Source organism: Thamnophis sirtalis, unplaced genomic scaffold (assembly GCF_051295495.1).
Source record: "Thamnophis sirtalis isolate CommonGarterSnake01/CBP01778 unplaced genomic scaffold, rThaSir2_p1.2 scaffold_3, whole genome shotgun sequence".
In the NCBI taxonomy this organism is placed as follows: domain Eukaryota; kingdom Metazoa; phylum Chordata; class Lepidosauria; order Squamata; family Natricidae; genus Thamnophis; species Thamnophis sirtalis.
Genome location: NW_028261383.1, coordinates 97,390,493 through 97,408,881, shown reverse-complemented (window position 1 = coordinate 97,408,881; position 18,389 = coordinate 97,390,493). Strand labels below are relative to the sequence as shown.

The window sequence follows — 18,389 nt, the reverse complement described above, 5'->3', positions numbered from 1 at the left end:
GGATGGAGCGGTGCGCTTCTCAGCCTCCCGGGCGGCTCGTCACCTCTGCGGTGCAGCCGCCCAGCTGATCTTCACTGGCGGGACTGTCTGAAGCTTTGGCAGCCCGTCCGGCATTCGGGAGGCACTTCCATCGACTCCAGAGGCTGCACGACGAGGGATCGACCAGGAGCGGCCATTCTTCTGCCAGAGCCGCACCACATGTTCCCACTGGGCGTCGCCATCTTGGTGGCGGTGGCCATTTTGGAGGCGGTCTTTTTTCCACCGAAAAGCTGACTTGCCGCCCATTGCTGCCAGAGCTCCAGGACCCACCGGATGCATCTCCCTGCAGCAGTTTTGGGCAAGTGCTTGGGCATTCGGAGGCCTTGGCAGCTGCCATCCTCCATGGCCCTTTTCCCCTGCCAGTAGCAAGTTCCACCTGTGGCGCAACAGAGCCCTGCCCCTTCTCCTGACCACAGTGCCTCAGCCTGAGCAAGTGCATGGGTAGAATCACCATCTGCCTCCAGGCCCAAGTTTTCCTCAGGCTCAGCTGTGGATATCTCAGGCAGCATGGACACGGATCCCATTGTTGAAGCTCCTGAACAAGGGCCCTCCACCGGGATAGATAGGCTCTATAACAGAAGGGCAGCCAGGGGAGCCAGGGCCTTTCCCAACCTGCCCCTCCCCCATCCTGTGGGGGGGGGGAATCACAGGAGTTCTCCTCAGACCAATCTTATAGAGGCTCCAGGTCCCCTTCACCTTCTATTGGTGGGGGTGCAGATCTGTTTGACTGTGAGGTAGGAGAAGAAGAGGAGGATTCTCCCCCTTCCCCTCTTCTGTGCCCTGTAGGCCAGCCTCAAGTTCTACTTCCAGGACGGGCACCTGCCCAGTGGAGGACCGGGAACCGTCTCTCCCAGCTGAAATGATGTAGGTGATTGCTTCCGCGATACCCCAGGGTATTGCCTAGGGCCTTAGGGAACGTGCTGAAAAAATCAGGGCAGGGTCACAAGATCAAGTCTAAGACTCCCAGGTCTTCCTCGCCTCCACCCTCCGTGGTTAGTGCTGAATCAGTCTCGGAGGAGAGGATCTGGCTGAACCAGATCTATCTGAGGATGAGGGTTTGGTAACTGATAAGCCCGCTTTTACTGGCCTGCTCAAGCCTTCTTTATTTAAGTCTATATTATATAAGGTCATTACTCACCAGGAGGCGACATCCCCCCCCCACCGTTACTCAGGAGTCTACAGACCCTGCTGACCCCAGTGGGGGGGTTGCTTGATGAGACCATCCAAGCTTAGGACCTGGCGCCTAAGTAATTCAAGGACGTTGTGCAATGTCAGTGGGTTCAGCCAGGGACCTGGGCGACCCCGGGGGGGTAATGACAAACGGCTTTATGCCATAGAGTCTGGCATGGAAGATCTTCTTAAATTGCCGGAGGTCGATGCTCTGGTGGCAGCCCTAACTTCTAATTCTATTCTTCCCCCAGATCTCTTGGAAGGGCTCAAAGCGGAGGAGAATGGAAAGGGCCTATCATAAGATCCACCAGGCTGCGACATGGCCATTAGGGCTTCCACCTTGGCCTCTTTCTTTAGCAGGGCTTCAATTGCCTGGTTACGCCAACTGCTCACCCGTATTCCCCAGGGGGATACAGGCTCTGCTAAGATGTTAACAAAATAATGGCGGCAGCTGAATACATTGAAAATACATGTCCTAACACAGCAAAGTTTGCTTCCAGAGCCATGGCGGCTAACATCACCTCTCACTGGCTCTTATGGCTCTGCCATTGAAACACGGACATGAGATCTAAATGGAAGCTCGCGTCTGCTCCCTTCAAGGGTGGCAAGTTGTTTGGGGATGCCTTAGACTCTGTCCTTAATGAGAATAAGGACAGGTGGAAGGTTATGCCTTCCATTTCGCGTAAACTGGACCACAGAAACTCTTCCTTTCGGAAGCAGTCCTTTCTGGCCACTGACTTGCAACCTAATTCCTCCTCCACTTCCACCTCCTTCCAATGCCCTTATGCCCAGGGCTCTGAACGAAACCAGGACAGGCAGCCCATTAGGGACAGGACCTATCACCAGTCCTTCTCTAGATGCCCATTTCAAGACAGATCGGCTAACAAGATGTTCCGCCGTAAATGACCACCAGTCACATACTCTTATAGGGGGTCGGTTTCAACTGTTTGCAGAAAGTTGAGAAGCGACCATGTCAGATGCGTGGCAGTGAGGCTCGGCCTCACCCTAAAGTTCATTTCCATTCTCCCCGTCATTTCATTCATTGTCCCACACCCAGGTATGCCATCAAGAGGGGCTCATGGAGACAGAGATCCGTCATCTGACAGAAATAAGGGCCATAGAACTGGTTCCCCTGGGCAGGAGAGGAGGGGGTTCTACTTTATCCTCTTCCTGGTCCCAAAAAACTCAGGAGGGTGGAGGGCCATCTTGGACTTGAAGAAGCTCAACTATCATCTTGCCTACAAAAAGTTCAAGATGCAGCCCCTCCAGTCAATCCTGGGCAGCCTTCGATTAGGGAATCTGATGACTTCCATTGACTTACAGGAGGCCTACCTCCATGTTCCGATAAGACTGGCCCACAGGTGATTCCTGCAGTTTTATTATGCTGGCCGGCATTACCAGTATTGGGCCCTTCCCTTCGGCCTGTCATCGGCCCCAAGGGTCTTCACAAAGATACTGGCCGCAGTGGCGGCGGACGTCCAAAAGTGCCCCATTTGTCTGCAATGTTATCTGGATGACATTTTGATCCAGTTGTTGTCCCACATGCAAGTGCTGCAGGACCTGAAAGTCACCATGGACTCCCTGCAGTACCACGGGTTTTCCATCAACCACAAGAAGAGTCATCTCACTCACTCCATGAGAGTGGTACACTTGGGAGTGGTGATCGACACTTCGTCACGCCTTGTATCCCTGTCTCCAGATCGGATCCGCAGTCTCCAAGACCTGGTACAGCAGGTTCAATGGTCTCATTTTCCCATGGTCCTGCTGTCGCAATTGCTGGGCAAGATGATTTCCTGTCTGGCAATTGTTCCCTGGGCAAGGCTGTACACAAGAGACTTGCAATGGTTCCTCCTTCCATTGCAAAGAGCCAATGTTCCACTTGTACATAAGCAACTTCAGGGCCCGCGTTCGCCCATCGCCGAAAGTACTTCGCTCCCTCAGGTGGTGGCAAACACCAGCATTGATGAAGAGCTCGTTGTTCTGAGAACCCAAGCGTGTGATCCTCACGTTGGATGCCAGCCTCTTCGGGTGGGGAGCTCACCTTTGCAACAAGGTAGTGCAGGACAGGTGGTCCGCCAGCGAGCTCACCCACAACATCAACTGGCTAGAGTTGAGGGCGGTCAGTCTTGCTCTGTGCAAGTTCCAATCAGACATGCAGGGGCGTCACGTGCTTGTTCGCACGGACAATGTGGCGGCAAAAGTGCACATCAATCGCGAAGGCGGCACCAGATTTGGCGCATTGATGGTGGAGCAGATGCACTCTGATGATGGGCAGAGCGTCATGTAAGTTCCATAAGAGCAGAACACATGTCGGGGATAAACAATGTTCAGGTAGATTGGTTAAGCAGATCCATTCTGGACCAGTCAGAGTGGCACCTGCATCTGAACCTGTTTCGTCATCTGTGTCTCAGGTTCGGCACTCCTCTAGTTGATCTTTTCGCCACCCCAGAGAACGCCCAACTTCCCTGCTTTTACACCAGGTACAGCCGCCTCAGGCGGAAGGGGTAGACACGCTCAACTGCCCTTGGCCCAAGGGCCTGCTTTACGCCTTCCCGCCATTGCCTCTACTTCCTCGACTCATCAGGAAGATTCTGCTGGAACAAGTGGAAATGCTGCTGGTGGCCCCTTACTGGCCTCGAAGGATTTGGTTTGCCGACCTCACCAACCTCTCGGTCAGCCAGCCTTGGAGAATTCCCCAGGATTGGTCTCCCTCAGCCAGGGGGTCATAGAACACCCAGAGCCACAGTGGCTCAATCTTACCACCTGGCACTTGAGGGGGATCTCCTAGCTCAAGCCAACTTCTCGAGGCAGGTCATTCATACCATCCAGGCGCCCCTGCGTCCCTCCACCATCAGAATCTACAGGGCCCCGTGGTCTGCCTTCTTCACCTAGTGCGGCTCACATTACCTAGAGCCAATTTCTGCATCTCTTTCTCAAATACTGGACTTCCTCCACGAGGATTTCGATAAAGGACTAGCTCCAAACACCTTACGACACCAAGTCGCTGTATTGGCCACTGTAATATCTGTTGACTTTTCCCAACCGCTCAGCCATCACCCCAGTGTATGGGCCTTAAGGGCGCATCGAACCTGCGGCTGCAGGTGATCCATCAATACCTGTCCTGGGACCTTGCTGTTGTTCTCAGTGCTCTATCAGATCCACCCTTCGAACCTCTCCGCTCTTCTTCTATAAGGCACCTTGCCTTCAAAATGGCTTTCCTCATCACCATTACCTCGGCAATGAGAGTGTCTGAACTGGCAGCCCTGTCAGTCAGGGAGGATTTGTGCCTCATCCATAGAGGCAAGGTCATTCCCCGGCTGAACCCGTCGTTTATCCCGAAGATCAATCCCTACTTTCACAGGGCCGAGGAGCTCGTTTTCCCAAACTTTTGCCTGAGGCCCTCACATCCTAGGGAACGCCTTTGGCATACCCTCGACGTGCGGAGAGCATTGAAGCCGTACATTATGCGTACGTCCTCCCTCTGACGCTCAGAGGCCTTAGTTGTATCATTTCAACCGGTGGCCATGGGCCAGAAGGTTTCATCCGCCACCATCAGTCGCTGGGTTAAGGCTCATATTGCCCTCACCTATGAACACCAGACTGACAGCGCACTCAATCCGAAGCGCAGCGACTACCGCAGCCTGGGCTACCCAGGCCTCGATTGAGGAAATCTACAAATTGTTCTCGGTGCACTGCAGGAATCCAACCCCACCCTGGGGTATTATTTCCAGAATGTCCTGCTTTTCCTTGTGAGGATACTTTGCCTGACAGACATCCATCTCAGATGGACCATGCCTTCATTGAAAAACTGAGGATGGTAGGAGCCAGAGGGTGTGGCTAAAGATTTTCAGTCCAGTCCTTGGGCAGTGGGACAGAATTTAACCCTTGCTTGGACACTCCTGCAGTGCACCGACAACGACCCCTCAGGTAAGCCAATGGTCATTCCAACTGTATTTAGTTTTTGTTTTGCCTGATATACAGGTAATCCCCGAGTTACAAACATTCCCTTACAGAACGTTCACAGTTATGCTATAAGCATCCCTTGCGTTTACAAACAAATCCCAAAATTACGAATGTTGCAGCACCTCAGCAGTTGTTCGCCCTTGCAAACAACCACAGAGGCTCTGCAACATTCACTCTGTCTATTCCCTCACCTCACCAGGTCGTCACAGGCACTCTGTCTATAGAGGCTCACTTACCTTGTGAAACTCTCCTCTCTATCCTGGTTTCTTTGCCTGATTCATTGCTTCAGGCTTTTGGTGCATTTGCAGAGAACAGAAGCCTAACATACTGTGAGATCATGCAAGATCAGTAGCGTGAGATCTCGTGCTACTGTTCTCACATGATTTTGCATTTTGGGCCTCTATTCTCTGCGAATTGAGGCCTGGACATTTGCAAATGGAGGGAAGGCTTCATTCCTTCAGGCTTTCCCTCTGTTTGTCATTTCCTTGCTGAAGCCTACAGGGAGATTGTATCCCTGTAGGCTTCAGCAAAAAGCCTTTGCAAAAAGCCTTTGTCGGCCCTAGCAGAGCTTGGGAGAGGCGGCGCATCCCTCTGAAGCTCTGTTCCTACCAGCAAAGGCTTGTTGCAAAGGGCTGCTGAAGCCTATAGGGAAGCAATCCTCAAGCACTTCTGCGGCGAGAAAGGAGGCCCGGAAGGGTGCAGGCATTCCTCTGGGCTTCCTTTTTTGTCACTGAAGGCTTTATCAAGCGGTTTGGTTGCGAGAAAGGAAGCCTGGAGAAGCGCAGGCATCCCACTGCACCTCGTTTTTTGTCACCGAAACCCTTTGCGGATGAGAAAGGAGGGAGCAGGCAAAGAAACAGAGAGGCTGGAGAGGAGACAGATCTTCATAAAGTAAGTGACCCAGTGGGGCAGAATGGGGGAGAGCAATTGTGGGGACCCTAGTGGGGAAGGAGAGTTAGGTATCTCAGTGGGTCAGGGGAAGCCTTGGGAGGTCTGAAGTAGGTGCCCTGTTCCATTGCTAGTCCCACCCCATGACTCCCCCCCCCCCCCCCGAGATACCTCATGTGAACTTAACAAGCCACCCATTCAATTAGCAAATCTGGGGGTAAAAGGAGGAGTGATCAGATTCAAGTTACACAATTCACTCCTACGAATCCTTGGGCTACGAATGGAATGGGCAGGCTCCATTGCATTTGTAATTCGGGAAGTACCTGTACTTAATTTTCACTTCTGTATATAACAAGTAGGGCAGAAGCATGTTTTATATGCAGCCATTTTGTACTTTTTTTAAAATGAACATTCATTTCTTGCAATAGACCACAACCTTTGTACTATATTAGTATTTGCATGCCTTAAAATTTCTCCATCCATTTTTCCATTTTTTAATAAAAAAGGTAACAAAATGTCTTCAACATGTCTCACAGTTTATAATTTCTGTTTATTCAATGCACTCTCCATTTCAAACCCAACTACCTGTCCTTTGAAAGCTTGATTTTCAGATCCATAGTCATCAAATGAATACAATAGCAGAGTTGGAAGGGACCTTGGAGGTCTTCTAGTCCAACCCCCTGCCTAGGCAGGAAACCCTATACCGTTCCAGACAAATGGCTATCCAACATCTTCTTAAAGACTTCCAGTGTTGGGGCATTCACAACTTCTGGAGGCAAGCTGTTCCACTGATTAATTGTTCTAACTGTCAGGAAATTTCTCCTCAGTTCTAAGTTGCTTCTCTCCTTGATTAGTTTCCACCCATTGCTTCTTGTTCTACCCTCAGGTGCCTTGGAGAATAGTTTGATTCCCTCTTCTTTGTGGCAACCCCTGAGATATTGAAACACTGCTATCATGTCTCCCATAGTCCTTCTTTTCATTAAACTAGATATACCCAGTTCCTGCAACCGTTCTTCATATGTTTTAGTCTCCAGTCCCCTAATCATCTTTGTTGCTCTTCTCTGCACTCTTTCTAGAGTCTCCACATCTTTTTTACATTATGGCGACCAAAACTGAATGCAGTATTCCAAGTGTGGCCTTACCAAGGCATTATAAAGTGGTATTAACCCTTCACGTGATCTTGATTCTATCCTTCTGTTTATGTAGCCTAGAACTGTGTTGGCTTTGGCAGCTGCTGCACACTGCTGGCTCATATTTAAATGGTTGTCCACTAGGACTCCAAGATCCCTCCCACAGTTACTACTATTGAGCAAGGTACCACCTATACTGTATTTTGTTGCCTAAATGTAGAACCTTATTCTTTTCACCATTGAATTTCTTTTTATTAGATAGTGCCCAATGTTCAAGTTTGTCAAGATCCTTCTGTATCTTAAACCTGTCTTCTGGAGTGTTGGCTATTCTTGCCAACTTGGTGTCATCTGCAAATTTAATGAGTTCCCCATTTATTCCCTCATCCAAATCATTGATGAAGATGTTGAAGAGTACTGTGCCTTAAACAGAGCCTTGGGGTAGTCCACTGCATACTCCCCTCCATGTGAATGCAATTCCATTGAGGACTACATGTTGAGTGCGTTTGGTCAGCCAGTTACGAATCCATCTGGTGGTGATGCTGTCCAACCCACATTCTTCTACTTTATCTAGTAGTAGGTTATGTTCTACCTTATCAAATGCCTTACTGAAGTCCAAGTAAACTATATTGACAGAATTCCTCTGCTCCACTAATTTTGTCACTTTGTCAAAGAATGCAATAAAATTAGTCTGGCATGATCTGTTTTTGACAAACCCATGTTGGCTTTTGGCTATTAATTTGTTTACTTCTAGGTGTTTGCCAATTTATTGCTTGACTATCTTTTCCAGAATCTTTCCTGGTATTGAGGTCAGGCTGATAAGTCTATAGTTTCCTGGATCTATTATTTCCCCTTTTTTGAAGATGAGAACCACATCAGCTCTTTTCCAGTCCTCTGGCAGTTCCCCGATGCTCCAGGATCTCTGAAAGATATAGTTCAGTGGTTCTGAGATCTCATCTGCCTGTTCCTTCAGAACCCTGGGGTGTAATCCGTCCGGATCTGGTGATTTGAACTCGTCTAGGGTAGACATGTGCTCATTTTCCATTTTCTTCCCTATTTCAATTTGTGTTCCTAATCTGATTTTTGTGGTGCTGTTTTTGATAGGTTGGACTGTTTTATCCCTTTGTGTAAAGACAGATGCAAAAAATGAGTTAAATAGTTCTGCTTTCTCCCTGTTGCTTATCACCTTCTTGCCACTTTCTCCCAGCAATGGACCAATTGTTTAACTTTTTTCTTGTTTTTAACATGTTGGAAGAAGCTTTTTAAATTATTTTTTTTACTTTTGTGGCAAGCCTTTCTTCATTGTGAGCCTTAGTTTTCCTTACTTCATCTTTACAGACTCGGGCTATTTGCTGATATTCTGCCTTAGTAATGTCCCCCTCTTTCTACTTTTTATACTTAACTTTTTTGTCTTTCAATTTGTCAGAGAGTTCTTTATGCAGCCATGCTGGTTTCTTTTGGGAGCTGTTATTTTTCTTCTTCGTTGGTATTGTGCTAGACTGAGCTTTTTTAATCTCATTTTTCAAAATTTCCCAAGCTTCTTGAGTTGTTTTCCCTTTGAGGATTCTCATTCATGGAATTCTTCCCAAGCTCTCTCTAAGTTTATTGAAATTAGCTCTCTTAAAATCCAAGACTCTAGTTTGACTTTGTTTTACTACTTGTGTTTGCATAATGTTGAATTCCAATATTGCATGGTCACTTGCCCCCAGGGTTCCTATGGCTTCAACACCTTCTATCATTTCCTCTCTGTTAGTGAGAATTAAGTCTAATATGGCCAATCCCCTTGTTCCCTTCTCTACTTTTTGGGAAACAAAGTTATCTGCTAGGTTCGTTAGGAACCTGTTGGATCTTCCACTTGGTGCAGAGTTTGTTTCCCAGTTGATGTCAGGGTAGTTAAAATCCCCCATTACTATTGTGGTGTGCTTCCTACATACCTTAGCTCAGTGGTCCCCAACCTTTTTATCGCCGCGGACCAGTCAGCCTTTGATAATTTTACCGTGGCCCGCTGAGCGCGCGCAGGGGTGGGGAGGCGTTGTTCTGCAGCGATCATGGCCCCCAGCCATTAATGTCTAAACTGCTGCAAGATATACTTAAATATTGATAAAATGTGAGGGGGTGTACTCACTTCGGTGATATCTATCCATCCATGTCTGTCTCTGTCTCTGTCTCTCTCTGTGTATGTATGTGTGTATGCGTGTATGTGTATATATCCTCTATCTATCTATCTATCTATCATCTATCTATCTATTTATCTATTTATCCATCCATCCATCCCTCTCTATCTATCAATCACCTATCCACCATCTATCTATCTATTCTAGCTGGCTGGGCAATTTGGGGAGTTGAAGTCCAAAAGTGTTAAAGTTGCTGAGATTGAGAAATGAGGACGAAACAAAAGGGAAGAGAATGAAACAAGGTCGTAGAGAGAGATTGCAAAATGAAAGGGCAACTTCTCTTTTTATTTCCTTCCACCCCCACCACCCCCACCACCCCCACCGTGCCTCTCTGGCAATTGGCTGCCCAGGAGGTGGGGAGGGGAAGATGTTTCACAGACAGCTGCCACCCACCCATCTCTCTCTCTCTCTCTCTCTCTCTCCGCCTCCCCATCTGACCTCGGCTGCTCCACGGCGGAGACCCCAGAAGGCAAGCAAAAAAAAAAAAAAAGGGGCTCAGGAGTGGGGGAAGAAAACAAACCCCATCACGTTCCTATCTGTGAAAGCTCCCCGCTCCCTTCCTGGGCAGCCAATTGCCAGAGAGGCAGTGTGTGTACGTGTGTGTGTGGGGGGGGTGGCAGCCCACGGCGCACCTAGTCCGCTGTGGAACGCACTGCCACCCGCCCAGCGCTCGCTCTCTCGCTCTTTCGCTCTCTCTCCCCCCCCTCCAATCTCCCGCTTCTGCTTCGACCGGCCAGCAACTTGTCCCCGCTTGCCCGGGGACTGGCCTCTGATTGGCTGGCGGGGAGAAAGCCTCGCCAGGGAAGGAGGCGAGGACTCCGCGGTGACGTCATGGGGACGGCGCCCCCAGGTAGCGGCGAACCGAACGCGCTCCGTCTCCACGGGCTACCAAGGCGGCCGGGCGGGCAGCCGGGGTGGGAGTGGGGTTTGGACCGGAGAGGCGGCTCTCAGGTTCGAGTCCCGGGGTTGATCTCAGGCTGCGCGTGTGGGTGAAGAGGCAGCAGGGATCATGGCCCCCGGCCGCTGCAGCGATCATGGCCCCCGGCCGCTGCGCGGCCCGGTGCCAGGTACTCCACGGCCCGGCACCGGTCCGCGGACCGGGGGTTGGGGACCACTGCCTTAGCTGACTAGCAAAAAGTTCATCTACTTCCTCTGCTTGGTTGGGTGGCCTGTAGTATAGACCTATGGCAATGTCATTCCCCCCTCCCCAACCTTTAATATTGACCCAAATGCATTCAAAATGTTTCTCTTCTTTATTGTGCTCTATTTCTGTAGAGATGTAGTTATTTCTTGTATATAGTGCAACTCCACCTCCTCTTTTATTTGGTCTATTTCTTTTAAATAATTTAAATCCTTCTAGCTGTATGTTCCATTTGTGAGTTTCATCTCACCAAGTTTCTGTAATGGCAACAATATCGTATCTGCCCTCATTTACTTGAATTTCTAATTCGCCCTGTTTATTCCTCATACTCTGTGCATTGGTGTATAGAGTGTATATTTGAGTCCATTTTGATTGACCCTGTGTTTACTGTCTACATAACCTGTGTTGATTGCCTGCCCCTATTTTCTTGCCACTTGTATGATTCATGCACATGGTATGGCACTCATTATTAAATGGTTGGTTTTGCTTGACAGCAGGAGTGATAATCTTACCCGCACAAACATCTATGTTACATGCACTGATAACCCTATGAGTTTTAGATTGCTGGGGACAGAAATGTTCTGTATCAATTAATTTTCTGTCCCCGTTGTTCACTTTAAATGTTTATCCAGAAAATATGCAAATTTAATGCCAAGTAACTCAGTCCCTTTCTTGGATGGGTGCAAACCATCTCTTTTGTACAGTTTCATTGGACCAGCTGCAGGCATCATGACTAATAAAACCAAAGCGTTCTCTTTTACACCACTCCTTTAGCCACACATTAAACTCTGCTACACTCTGGCTCTTCCCTTTTTGTTCCTTATATACTGGTAAAACCTCTGAAAAGATAAGCCTACAACCTACACTACTAAGTTCATACCCCAAGCTCTGGAAATCATGCTTCACAGAAAGTACATCTTTTTGGGACAGATCATTTGTGTAGATGTATAATAGCATCAACGTCACAGTCCTTACTTGCATTCTTGACTATCTTAAGAATATGCCTCTTGTGTCTGCTGGCAGTAGCACCTGGCAGACACCTGATCTCTTTTAAAACCTCAATATCCTTTCCTAAATTTACATTCCTTACGATTGAATCACCAACCAGAAAGTGATTTCTCTTTTTACATACCTTGAACTTGAACTTCTTGTGCGACTGATGTATGATACCTGGGTCCCCTTTTCGCCTTTCCAAAGAAAGTTCTTCATTTTGGACCACGATCCCCTGCTTATTTGAGTTATCACAACTACCTTGACCTGTCTCTTTAGTGTCCCCATTAAGGTCAGCAAGGGCACTATATCTGTTATGCTGGGTCACAGCAAAAGCTTTGTGTTTATGGTTCACAGCTCTCACCCTGCCAGATCCCACGGTTGTCCAGACTACTCTTCTCCTGTGGGATCTTTGCGGTGGGGGGGCTGATAGCGTGGCATGGCCGAATTGGACACCTAATTTCTGCTTGGAGAGCACAGATTAGAGATTCTAGATAGGTAATCTGTCTATGTAGACTAGTAATTTGTTTACAAAGGGGACAATATCCAAATTTGAAAAGAATACTGTGAAAAACAGCTATTATATTGAACTAAGCCGGTCATTTTGAAATAAAATAAAATCACAATCTCAATGCATTATTGCTACTTTGGTTTATAGATATATGATTTGTGCACCATTAGGTGTTTGGGCTACTACCTAGTCCTCTTTGTCTCTCTGACTCTCCCCTTGTAGCCAGCAGCTCCAATCACCAGCCTCAGGGAAATTCAAATGAAATGGAGTTAAAGGGCCCCTACCTAGTCCTCTTTGTCTCTCTGACTCCCCCCTTGTAGAAAACAGCTCCAATCACCAGCCTCAGGGAAGTTCAAATGAAAGTTTAATCATGCAGCATACAGTCTAACATTCCCTGAAGTTCATTCAGATTCTCAGCCAACAGCATGGAGTCATCTGCGTAGAAAAATACACATACATTCAAATTCCCAGCCAACACATCTTGACCAAACATTTTGTATATTTATCCATAGTTACAATAAGCAATCAAAGAGACATAACACACTCTTGTCTTATACCTTGATCCTTGCTGAACCATTTGCTAAATAATAAATTTTCATACATTCTTTACATCCATCATACAGTATATTGCCATTGACAGCTAAACCAAAACATTCACATTTATTCAGTTTATCATACACTTTTCCTAAACAGATAACTTTGTTTCTCAGATTCTTTTATTTCATAAGAGTTGTGTTGTGAACAAAACTTGATATGTGTACCATCTCAAACTTTGCTGGTTTTGATTTCTTGTATCCTTTTGATCAGAATTCTGCCATACACTTTTCCAAAAACACCTAGCAAGCAAATGCCTTTTAATTTTTGTGTGCACTTTTGTTATTTTTTACATTAATGGGGATCAGTGCTAGTATTATTAGACACATGCATTACAGTAACTGCATAGTTCCTACTCAAACAACTGACATCTATATTTTAACATTTCTCCAGTTGCACTTATCTATGTTTTCAATCTTAGAATTTACAAGTTTTTTATGGGTAGCCCTTGACTTAACAACCACAATAGAGCCCCAAATTTCCTTTGTCAAGCAAGGCGGTTGTTGTGAGTTGTGTCCTATTTTATGACTTTTTTTGCAACAGTTGTTAAGTTGCAACTGCACTACAGTTAAGTGGATCATTGATAGTTAAGCAAATCTGACTTTTCCCATTGACTTTGCCATTGTCAGAAGCTGGCTAGGAAAGTCACAAAGAGGGATCACAAGATCCCAGGACAATGCAACTTTCATAAATACATGCCAGTTGCCAAGCACCTGAATTTTGATCATGTGACTAGGGGATGCTGCAGCAAACATCATAAGTTGAAAAACATACATAAGTCACTTTTTTTCAGTGCCATTGTAAGTTTGAACAGTCACTAAATGGTTTTAAACCAAGGACTACCTTATATAATTTTCAATTTCATTTTCACCCATTTTTTTCTTGGTTTATTTATACCATTCTTTTAAAATGCATTTATATATATATTACTGTCATTTTCATAGAAATCAATAAATACTTCTTTCCAGCTTTCTCTTTTAGTGGAAATCATTTCCCCATATTTATTTTTAGTTTACTTCACTCTGTTGGAGTTTCCTTTTTTTTTGCCATCTTGGCTCATTTTCAAAACAACTTTGTATTTCCTTTAAAATTATTCTGCATTTTCTTTGTATATTTGCTAACAGGAAACAGTAAGTAGCACACATAGTTTTTTCTGAATAGTAGTGCCTTGAGTAATGGTTTGTTTCTATCAGCATTCCTGCATGAATGGAGGAAGGGTCAAGCTAGTTAGTAATCGAAATAGGGAGCAAGTACTCTTAGAGATTGTAGTAGTGAAAGTATTATTAAGATTGCATTAAATCTATTCAGTGTTTACTTCTGCTCTTTCAGAGATCAGAAGTAAACAATTCTATGAGTTGTTATCTTTTCTATTAGAATGCCTTCAAATGGATAGTTGCGACCATTAGGCTTTACTCTGAACTGGCCAAATGTTGTTTTCTTGATTCTTACTACATAACAGTGATGACAGCCTCCTCCTTCTATAGGAATTTATTTGTGTACAGGATCTTAGCTGAGCCACTAAATGGTCTCACATTCATTCAGTACTTTACTCCAAGTGCTCTGCTAGAGAGATACAACTTTTTGTAAGGACTAGCCTCAATTTAGTTATTTTCAAGTAAGAAACTTGTGTGAATCTCAGAGACTATGATGAGAAAAAATTGTTGACATGCCTAGGCAGATATATTCCCTTAGTTTTCAGAGATTATGGGAAATAATTCGGATAATGTTATCCATGCTAATGTGCAGCTTTTATCAGTTTCAAGTTTATTTTTAAACTTATCCCTAGACATAAATTACATAGAAAATTTAAGAACCCTACTGCAGTGCACACATAGAGAATATTGTCCAAAATGCACCAGAACAATCCAACAGTCGCTTTATTATAATTATTACATTATTATTGCATTAGAGATGCATTGTTCAAATTTGCCTCAACTAAAAGTATTATCATTTGTTCAGAGCCGAAATGGAACTGTGAACTGTGTTCACATTTTAAAGAGGGTACAGTTAAACTCTTAAGGAACATATTTCAAGCCCCACAATGAGTTGCTAATGTAGTGTTGTGCCATGAGCTGAGCTTGAACAAAATTAAAACTCATATTTAATTTGCATATTCTCTTATTGGCTAAAGTTAGTTTTGTTCCACTGTGGAGTTAACACACTAATTTTAAGTAACAACTTTGTTTTATCTTGCGGTAAGGACATTACATTAGAAGTTGAAGAACTGCGGTTTAGTGCAATCCTGATAATGGGATATCAGTGGGTAGAGGCAATCTTTAAAACAGCAGGCCAAGAATTTGGATGATGTATCACACCCAGAGATACGTTTCTGGACAGTCATTCACTTTTTCTCCCAAGCTTCCCCAAGCCAAGTAATAATTCCCACAGTCAAAAGATCCCTATCGCAATTTTAATGTCCTCCAAACAGATGTTCATGGGGGGAAATTATGTGGTAGCACACTTGAATACAGAGTTTGCTCCTATAACGGAGTTCCTGAATATTAATGCATGTTCTGTATTGCTTCTATTACAAAGATGCCTGGTTGCAGCTACAGTAATAACATGCCATCAACTTGTATTTCCAAATCACCCAGATCTATTTTATTTATAATTGTTATTGCCAATGTGATTTTATTTCTCATAACATTGTTAAGGTTCTTGTGTCAAAGCTTGAGCACACCAGTTTTATAATTGGGTTTTACTGTTGTTTTTCTTGCTTCTCACAATTTTGTTTTTTGATTATTTTTGAGCTGGAGTTTGGCTGTGATAAAAGTATCTAATAAAATTACATTTTTATTTTTTTCATACTTTTGAGACATAATTTCTCAACATTATAGTACATGATTTATATGGTAGACATAAATACTTTATTGAATCTGTTCTAAAATCAGTAATTTGGGAGCTGGCCATCCTAAATGAATATGTTTAGATGGGTATACAAATAACTAGTTATTTATAGTAACACAGAAGCTTATTTATCTTTCATAACTAAATATTGGCAAGCAGGAGTAAAATTGTGTCATGTTTTGCTCACTGGCAACATCTGCTAAGAGCTATTTCTTCTTTGTATTTTTATGTTGCATAGAACACCCCAGTTAGTTAAAAGTTAGAAATAAAAATAATTGAAATTAACATTATTAATCTTTAAAAGTCTATCTAAAATTTTCTTAATTGTTTTCATCATATTAGAACTAGTAGGAGCTAAACATCTCCCGAACAGTTGCATTATTCTAAATTTTAAAATAAGCTATTTTTTTTCAGTGCAGGTAGTGTTTAGTGCAGGTAGTCCCAACATACGACCATAATTGAGCCTGGAATTGCAGTTATAAGAAATTGCGGTCATTAGGTGAGACATCACTTGACTGGATCCAATTTTTGACATTTCTTGCAGTGATCAGTAAGTGCATATGGTGGTTGATAAGTGAATGCTGCAGTTAAGCAAATTCATTTCCCCCAATGAGCATTTTTTGCCTGAAACCAAAAGTAAACACCAAAAACCATCAAGAAAGCTGAAAATCTCAATCAAACAGTTGTAAAGGTGAATAAATTGCCAAGTGCCCAAAATGTGATCACATGTGGGGATGCCGCTGTCATAATTTTGAAAACATCGTAATAGCTCTGGGGAGATCCATCATAACTTCAGCCAGTCAAGTGACCAGTTGCAAGTCAAGGACTACCTGTATTGTATTATTCTCTGAGCTTGGGTGACTGATATTGATTTAAAAAATGAATCTAACTTTATTTTTAACTTTTTAGAGAATGACCTCCTTTGATATTTATTCTTTTCTCTTGAAATATGTTTGATTATCCAAGGGAACTTTAATATTCTTCTTACATATTTTTGTTTCAATATTTGTTTTAGCTGAATATAGCTATTTTGTACCTACTGTAGCTATTAGCCTTTTGTCTACATGTTAATTGAAGTATTAAGTGAGCTTCATGCCTTCTAGTCACATTTTACGTGTTGTTTAATATGAACAGTGAAGTTTGAGTGATCTTATTTTGCAAATGCATAATCTTATCAATAAACACAGTACTACTTGGATTGTTTTGGATAAAATGCAGTTTCTGGTTGTTACAAACCAAAGAGGAACTAACATTTCAAACAGAATTTCTTACATTTTCCAAAGAAATACCTATATCATATAGTCACAGTAAAAATTATTTCATCAAAAGCTAGTTGACAGTACATACAATTGAATTCAAAACTAAAAGTATGGATTTAAAGTACAAACAAATCCTTTTTAGAAACATATAAAGAGTAGATTAGAGACATTAGAGGCATTTTCAATAGACTGACAGAGAAAGTTAGGGGGACTGCAGGTTTTGTATATAAGAATGAAGAAACATAGCACTTGCTGATAAGAATTTTGAGTAAAATACACGCAGTCTTTACAACAGCAAATGGGGCTGGAATTGCCATTACTAAGTAACACAGTTGTAGAGCACAATGTCATGTAACCATGCTGCTTAGCAACAGTTGTTTAGATAGTCCCAGTTGCCATCATTAAGAAAGGATCTTATGTGGCTTCTGACTTACTGATGGCTTCTCCATTGACTTTGCTTCTGGGAAGCCAGCAGGGAAAGTTGTAAATTATGATCATGGAGACACTGCAACAGCTGGAAATCTGAGGACTAGTCATAAGTACCACTGATCAGCATTGTCGCAAGTTTGAAAGGTCGCTGAATAAATGGATATAAGCCAGGGACTACCTGTACTTTATTCAAAAGTCCTCAATTATTTTTTTGAAAAACTGTTTAAATGTTAAATTAGACAATACATTTACTTATACAATAAAAATAATATTTAGAATTGATTGGATTCCATTATGTTTGCATAGAAAAGGGCTGTCAAAACCGGAATTTTGTTGGAAGTGTAATAAGGATAATGCTTCTTTAAAACACATGTTTTTACAATGATCTCATTTCCCAAGATTTGGGAGAAAGTATGATTGTGCAACAAAAGCTAAAATTCTCAGAGAGCATTATTGTCTTAAGCTGCACACCTAGTACGTGGAAGTTGATAACTGGACAAACAATGTAAATGGATTATCTCTTTACTATGGTCAAAACACTGATATTGCAGCATGGAAAATATAAATTTATGGCTCCCTTTCAATGAATTGAAGACTTGATTGCCCTTGTCACCTATGAGTGGATTGTCTATAGATGTAGACTCTGTAAGGACAAGCATAATGAAATACAGGACTCATTTATACAGAGTACTTTATGTTGTATAAATGTATTAGAAATATTTACATATTTGAATATTTGCATTAGACAAGTATATATATAATTGTTTATTGTTATAATGATATATGTGTCATATTTTTTCACTTTTTGTTTTATTGACTTATTTTGACAATATCGTTATCATTCTTATGTTTTGTTAATTTAAAAGCAATAAAAATTACAGTGGTATCTCAGTACTTGTCATTAATTGGTCCCGGGAGGTGAAACGAGTACTAAAAAATGAGTACCAAACAAACCACATGACTAATGCGTGACCCTTTGTTTCAGCTGAAAGGGTAGCAAGTCACGAGGCAATTGACATCAACAAGTTCTAGCTTGCGGGTCGAGTACCCAACAAACGACGAGTACCAGGACAAACTTTTTGCGTCACAATGCATCGATTACCAAATTCAATGAGTTTCAAAGCAGTCGAGTACCGAGGTAACACTGTAATTTTTAAAAAATTAAGACAATACATTTAATAGTTTATTTAAAGAATGCAGCATAATTTTTCTTATGAAAGTAAACGGCTAGGTTTTGTCAGTATGTATGCATAAGAC

At 43.4% G+C, this 18,389-nt stretch overlaps 1 protein-coding gene across 6 annotated transcripts in view; it reads left to right on the top strand.

Annotated features, from left to right (window-relative positions):
- The window catches only part of AFF4 (ALF transcription elongation factor 4), a 61,760-nt gene that overhangs the window by 7,256 nt on the left and 36,115 nt on the right, over positions 1-18,389 (top strand). For 4 of the 6 annotated variants that reach the window (XR_015695964.1, XM_087709574.1, XM_014059659.2 and 1 more), the window contains one exon: positions 18,118-18,270. The exons of the other annotated variants lie outside the window; for them this stretch is intronic. The gene's annotated coding sequence lies outside the window, so the exon portion shown is untranslated. The remainder of the gene's footprint in view (positions 1-18,117; positions 18,271-18,389) is intronic. 6 annotated transcript variants of the gene reach the window in all.